Consider the following 6,201-nt stretch of genomic DNA (forward strand, 5'->3'; position numbering starts at 1 on the left):
AGCTACCTAAACACGCTATCCTAAATATCAATAAATAAAAAACCCTCATGTCAACTATTCCATAAATGTTAAGCAACCATGCATCACAATCTATTTTAGACTTACCATATGAGAGATTTCCCAAGAATACAGATCGTTTGTTGTCATGCTAAAGAAAACAAGACACACAAGACAGTACGTTATTATAGCATAAAAAAAACCCAAAACAAAACAGAAAAGGGGTTTTCTAGTCACTCATTTTACTTACCAAACTGCTTCTTGATGCAATGTCAACTCTGATGTGAAATCCACTAGAGATTTCTGTTCCATTTCTTTTGCAGCCAAAAGCAGAAAATTTTAAAAATGAAATGAGTAAGCGTTATTTGATCTACGATGCCATGGCACAGCATTATTCCAAAAGCAACTTTAAGTTTGAAAAAAACATTTTATTCTGATTCAAGCAAAAGGGAGGAGGCAGTTCAACAGGGAATGAGCAACAAAACCCAGACTTACTCGTTCAAAGCCTTAATGGCGTCGCATTCTTCCTTAAATACAACATAAGCATTAACGAACTTCGCATTAGGGTGCACCTTATGCCTGGAACATGAAAAAGACGCGCATTGTTTCAGTAATTCAGACAGCGTGCAGCGCGTGAGCCCTTCCTGTTAAACGTATTTGTGCTTCCTCTGGCTGCGTGCGCAGTAACAACTTCATTTTTGTTACAGGTCAAGCTAGCCCCTTGCGCTCAAGGGAGTCTCACTGCACATCTTGCACAGCCTGGATATGCACCCTGCTCAGGCTTCCTCAGCTCATAAATACATCCAAAGGAATTAGAGACTATTAGCATCTTCCTCCCTCCTAAAATGTAAGAAAAACAACCTAAGATAACGAATTACTAGTACACCAGGCACATAACTCTTTTTCAATTTTCAAGAGAACTTGCATACACACAAAGGTGATTACAGAAGTCAAAGAAACACAAAATTAAGAAACGAATATAGTCACACATGTAACAACCAACACTTAAAAATTACGTTTGCCTTGAAAAATAAAGGATGAAATTCACAAGAGGAACCTACTTTATTGCTGCTAACTTTTTGGACGAAGTATCTTCTGCCGGAACCTTTAAGATACAAAGAGCTTTGGTTAAGTGGGCCTAGTGCCAATTTACCTCAAATATTTGCTCTTGAAGACAAAGAGGAATTCAAACAGGTACCATTCCCACCCACAGCCATGTAGCCAGTACAGTGAGCAGATGAGGGAAGCGGCTGTTCCTAGAGATGATCTAGAAATGCCTGAGAATTAGACAGCTTGCTTTGCTTCATCCACTGCGTTTCTTGAGTTCCAGGACTGCTATCTTCAACTACTGTACAGAGTACACTGATTTACAATCAATGTGTCTTTGCTACTATGATTCAAAACCAGGTAATACCTTAGCTAAATGAGTAACAATAAAGGCATTTTTCTTGCGGAGAAAATGCAGCTCTGATACTATCAACTGCTGCTACAGGAAGAGTAAAATGAGACGAAAGGAAAGATGCTGTAAAGAGCCCAACTCCAGTAAAACCAAAGAGGCTGCCTCTGACGGTTTCTGATAACGAGCATTATTTCCTACCCTCCCAAAAAGTAATTTTAGTCACAAATACGTGTGACTTCTCAGCTGGAAGCATCCCCATCTTTTCATTCCTTTAGCTGACGGAACCCACTCACATACCTGAATGGTGCAGCTGACCGGCAGGTTTCCAACAAACACCGTTCTCCTGTTCACCGTTTCGTCATCCACCCTCTTCTCCTTTTGCTGTTTTACACTAGTGCCAGTATCTGAATCAACAACGCTTTTGGTGATGGCATGAGATGCCCTTTTTTTTTAACTTGCTTTGTTTTGAATCGGTTTTTGCTCCTCCTCTTCATCTGCCCGCTCCAAAGCGCTCTCTCTTACCACAAAAAGACAAGCAAATTATGGGAAAAAACCACAGTTTCTGAGGTCAGAGAACCAAAGCCTCCAAGATAAACTTCCAACTTATATTTTAAATTATGATGTTCAATGTAAAATTTCAAACTTGATATCACTTATTATGCATTAAACATTATCTGCCTATTCTGTAACATGGAAAACTATTTGCTGTCCTCAGGACACCACATTTGCTATTGAGCAGGAGTAACAAAGAAAGAATTCAGAATAATTTGATATCCTCTAAAATTGAAGGGGGCGGGAAATCATCTTTGCGTGCTGGAACTAGGAAGAGATTTAATTGTTCCAGGTACCCAGGGCACTCACAGCAGCCAACCCTTTGGGACCCACCCGCGCACCAACAAACCTCCACCTTTCCCGCACCTGCCATAACCGCACGAACGAGAAGCAGACCTGAAGAAGCCTCTGGAAGGCTACGGACGCAAAAACGGCAAACAAAAGCCTCACAGGCATGGGAGACGCCTACACCACACGGTGCCAGAGAGAGGACAACGTGTCAGCCTCGAGCTACAGCCGATCAAACTTCTCTACCGCAGGTCTGCTGGAGAGCCAACTACAGCCAGAAAGCATCGCCCTGCGCCTCAGAGAACAACTCCCCCAGTGCTACAGCCTGCGACCCGCCGGCTCGCCAACCCACTGGGGACCCACGCCTCACGGACCCGCGGCTTCAAGAGGTTGGACGTATTGACTGCTTCCTGGGGCAAACTACGGAAAATTTTCGCAATCCTCTCAAAAAGCAATATTGCATTCAGTTTTGGGCCCCTCACTACAAGAAGGACATTGAGGGGCTGGAGCGTGTCCAGAGAAGGGCAGCGAGGCTGGGGAGGGGTCTGGAGAACAAGTCTGGTGAGGAGCGGCTGAGGGAGCTGGGGCTGTTCAGTCTGAAGGAGGCTGAGGGGAGACCCTATCGCTCTCTACAGCTACCTGAAAGGAGGGTGTGGTGAGGTGGGGGTTGGTCTCTTCTCCCAGGTAACCAGCAATAGGAGGAGAGGCAATGGCTTCAAGGTGTGTCAGGGGAGGTTTAGATGGGACATTAGGAAAAATGTCTTTACTGAAAGAGTGGTCAGGCATTGGACCAGGCTGCCCAGGGCAGTGGTGGAGTCACCATCCCTGGAGGGGTTCAAAAACCGTGCGGGTGGCACTTTGGGACATGGTTTAGCACACATGGTGGGGTTGGGTGGATGGTTGGACTTGATGGTCTTAGAGGTCTTTTCCAACCTTAGTGATGATTCTGTCATTATTAAACACAAGGTTCAAGGTGAACAGGAGAACAGCACTGCACTGTTTTCCCGAACTCGTGACGCTGTGACTGATCTAGATGCAGGGGTTTTTAATCTTACCTTAAACAGGTACCCACCTGTTCACCAGTCCTTTCTCTGCTTTGAAAGCTCCGTCTTTCTGGCCTTCTTTGCTTTTACAGGCGGCTCTCGCGTGACAGATGCGCTCTGCTCTTCTGACGCTTTCTGCACTTCTTCTGTGCGCTTTCTTTTCTTATTTTCATTTAAAAAAAACCCAAAACTCAGGCACGGACCGCAGGCGGGAGGGAGGGAGGGAGGCGGGGCGCGGCGCCGCACTCACCCCCGCCACGGCCACCAGCAGCGGCGGGGCGGCGGCGCTGAAGAGGCGGGCGAGCGGCGCGGCGGGCGGCCCGCCCGGGCAGAGGCTCTCCGCCACCTGCCCCACCGCGTAGCCCTCCGCCGCGCAGCCTCCCGCCGCCGCCGGGCCCCGCCGCCCCGCGCCCCGCCGCCCGGGCCTCATGGCAGCCTGAGGGGAGCGGGCACGCGGCGCGTCACTTCCGGCGCGCCCGAGCAGCGGCGATGGCGGCCGCCCGGCCTGTGCTGGGGGGAATGGCGTGGTGCGGGGCTTCGTGTGTTCCCCGGGACCGCGGCTCCGCTCCGTCCTGCCGGGCTGCTCCTGCCCGAAACGACTTCAGGCTGCACCCTAGGATCCCATTGGCCTTCTTGGCAGCCAGGGCACACTGCTGGCTCATGGTCAACCTGTCATCCACCAGCACACCCAGGTCCCTCTCCTGTACTGGTCCATTGTGCTGTTCCTCCCCAGGTGCAGGACCCTGCCCTTGCCCTCCTCACGCAGGGCCCGCAGGCAGAAGGCATCCTTGTGAAGCAACTCACCTTGAGACAAACCCAGAAAGGGATCGGAAAACGCAAAGAGCACCCACAACGGAATGGTTTCTGCCACTTGTTGGTCTGAAATAGATTTGGTGCTCGTGACTGGGCTGGAGGAAGAGGACAGAGCCACAGGCAGTTGAGCAGCCATTGCCTGAGCAGCCTTACAAAGCTACCGGAGCACCGGAGATCAGCCCAAAGCATCACTGGGGCAGCCCGTTTCCTTCTGGATTGCTTCCTCTGTCCCCGGGATCCGCAGCAGTCTCTTAAAGCACATCAGGGTTTTCCTGATGAAAAGCCCCGGACGCCGGGCCCTTCCCGGGGCTGCAGCCCAGGGGCAGGAGGAGCGGGAAGCAGCCGTACCTTGGCCCCCAGCTTCGCTCTGTGGCCAGTGGAGGTACGAGCTGTGGCTCAGCGTGCTGCTGCAGCTACAGGACCCAGCTAGAAGAGACCCTTCCTTAGGTTAATTCCCAAACAGAGCATTTTCCAACCCAGGACACAGTGCAGCTGATGCATGAAGAAGTCTGATCTGTTACCAGCTCTCTGAAATTAGGCAGCTAATTGGGATTTCCTTTTAGACCTGCCTGTCCGGAATGTAATTTTAAATGCTAGATGATGTGGTAATAATTAGAAAGGCGTAGAAGATTGCCAGGCACTTAAAGGCTCAAGCAAATCCGAACCGCTCTTCTGTTGGAACATTTTATGCAGTTTTTGAATTTCCAGCATTAGCAGTTTTGTTGGCAGCAACGTCCAACTGAAGGCAAAACATGTAATCCAGCTACGGGTAAAGGTAAAGCGTGAGCCTTGACGCATTCACCAGGCGTCCCCCGGCTGCCTTCCGGCTGCCAGGAGAGGTAGGGACCCTCCTCGCTGGGGTCAGCCCAGGAGAACACATCAACACTCCTTGTACTGGCCTTCACGATCCACCTTCACACAACAGAGCAGTTTTGTGGGTGACAGCTGGGGCAGAACAGGCCGAGCCATCACAATACATCAACATCGCATTGCACAAGCGTTCAGCTGGCTGATTTCAGGGACTCGTAACGGCCAGACAAAAGCCATGGAGCCTCGGGGAACTCTGCCAGAGAGTGAGTTTGAGCCCTGTGGCGACAGGAAAATTTCACGGCATGATGGAAACTACACAGTGACAAGTACGTACAAGCATCGGTGGAGGCTGTACGTAAAGGCAGCCGGGAGCAGCACAGCCAGCCTTCAAGCCCGGCGTGCTTTCTCTCAGCATGAGCTGACAGTCTGCACTCTCAGCTATTCTCAACGTGAGACACACAAAACCCATTCCGTCACTCAGCTGAGGTGCAAAGGGTGAAGGACGGGGACCTGGTCTCACTTCGCCTCTCAGGTCGTGGTCCGAGCAGGCACGCCGCAGTACGGGCGTAGCCCAGCAGCCCCTGCTAGTGGGAAGGTTCCTCAGCTGTAAGCAGGGTGTGCAGGCCAAGCAGGGCACACACGCGCGTTTGAAGCTGCGTTACAACACGTAACCTGAAGAGCAGCTCGGATTTGACCCACTGGAACGCGGGATAAAATTGCCTGGCTAACAGATGGTCACAGGTGCCTCCCTGTGTAACCACTAGGACACCTGGAGAGCACCACAGAATCACAGAGTGGTTGGGGTTGGAAGGGACCTCTGTGGGTCACCCAGTCCAACTCCCCTAACGAAGCAGGGTCACCCAGAGCAGGCTACACAGGACCGCGTCCAGGTGGCTCTTGAATATCTCCAGAGAAGGAGACTCCACAGCCTCCCTGGGCAGCCTGGCCCAGGGCTCCATCACCCTCAGAGGGAAGAAGTTCTTCCTCATGTTCAGCTGGAACTTCCTCTGCTTCAGTTTGTGCCCATTGCCCCTTGTGCTGTCGCTGGGCACCACTGAAAAGAGTTTGGCCCCATCCTCCTGACACCCACCCTTCAGATATTTGTAAGCGTTTATAAGGTCCCCTCTCAGCCTTCTCTAGGCTGAACAAGCCCAGCTCCCTCAGCCTCTCCTCATAGGAGAGATGTTCCAGTCCCCTCATCATCCTTGTAGCCCTCCGCTGGACTCTCTCCAGTAGCTCCTCATCTTTCTTGAACTGGGGAGCCCAGAACTGGACACAGGACTCCAGATGGGGCCTCAC

The 6,201-nt window shown here is 51.1% G+C and overlaps 1 long non-coding RNA gene across 1 annotated transcript; it reads right to left on the reverse strand.

Annotated features, from left to right (window-relative positions):
- Window positions 1-531: 531 nt before the first annotated feature.
- On the reverse strand, window positions 532-3,451 carry LOC142360060 (uncharacterized). Its single transcript, XR_012762805.1, has 4 exons — window positions 3,309-3,451; window positions 1,694-1,913; window positions 1,059-1,102; window positions 532-576 (listed from the first exon to the last, which is right to left on the reverse strand). It is a non-coding gene; the product is annotated as an uncharacterized LOC142360060 (long non-coding RNA).
- Between the last annotated feature and the right edge of the window lie 2,750 nt (window positions 3,452-6,201).

This window comes from Opisthocomus hoazin, chromosome 2 (genome assembly GCF_030867145.1).
Source record: "Opisthocomus hoazin isolate bOpiHoa1 chromosome 2, bOpiHoa1.hap1, whole genome shotgun sequence".
NCBI lineage: Eukaryota > Metazoa > Chordata > Aves > Opisthocomiformes > Opisthocomidae > Opisthocomus > Opisthocomus hoazin.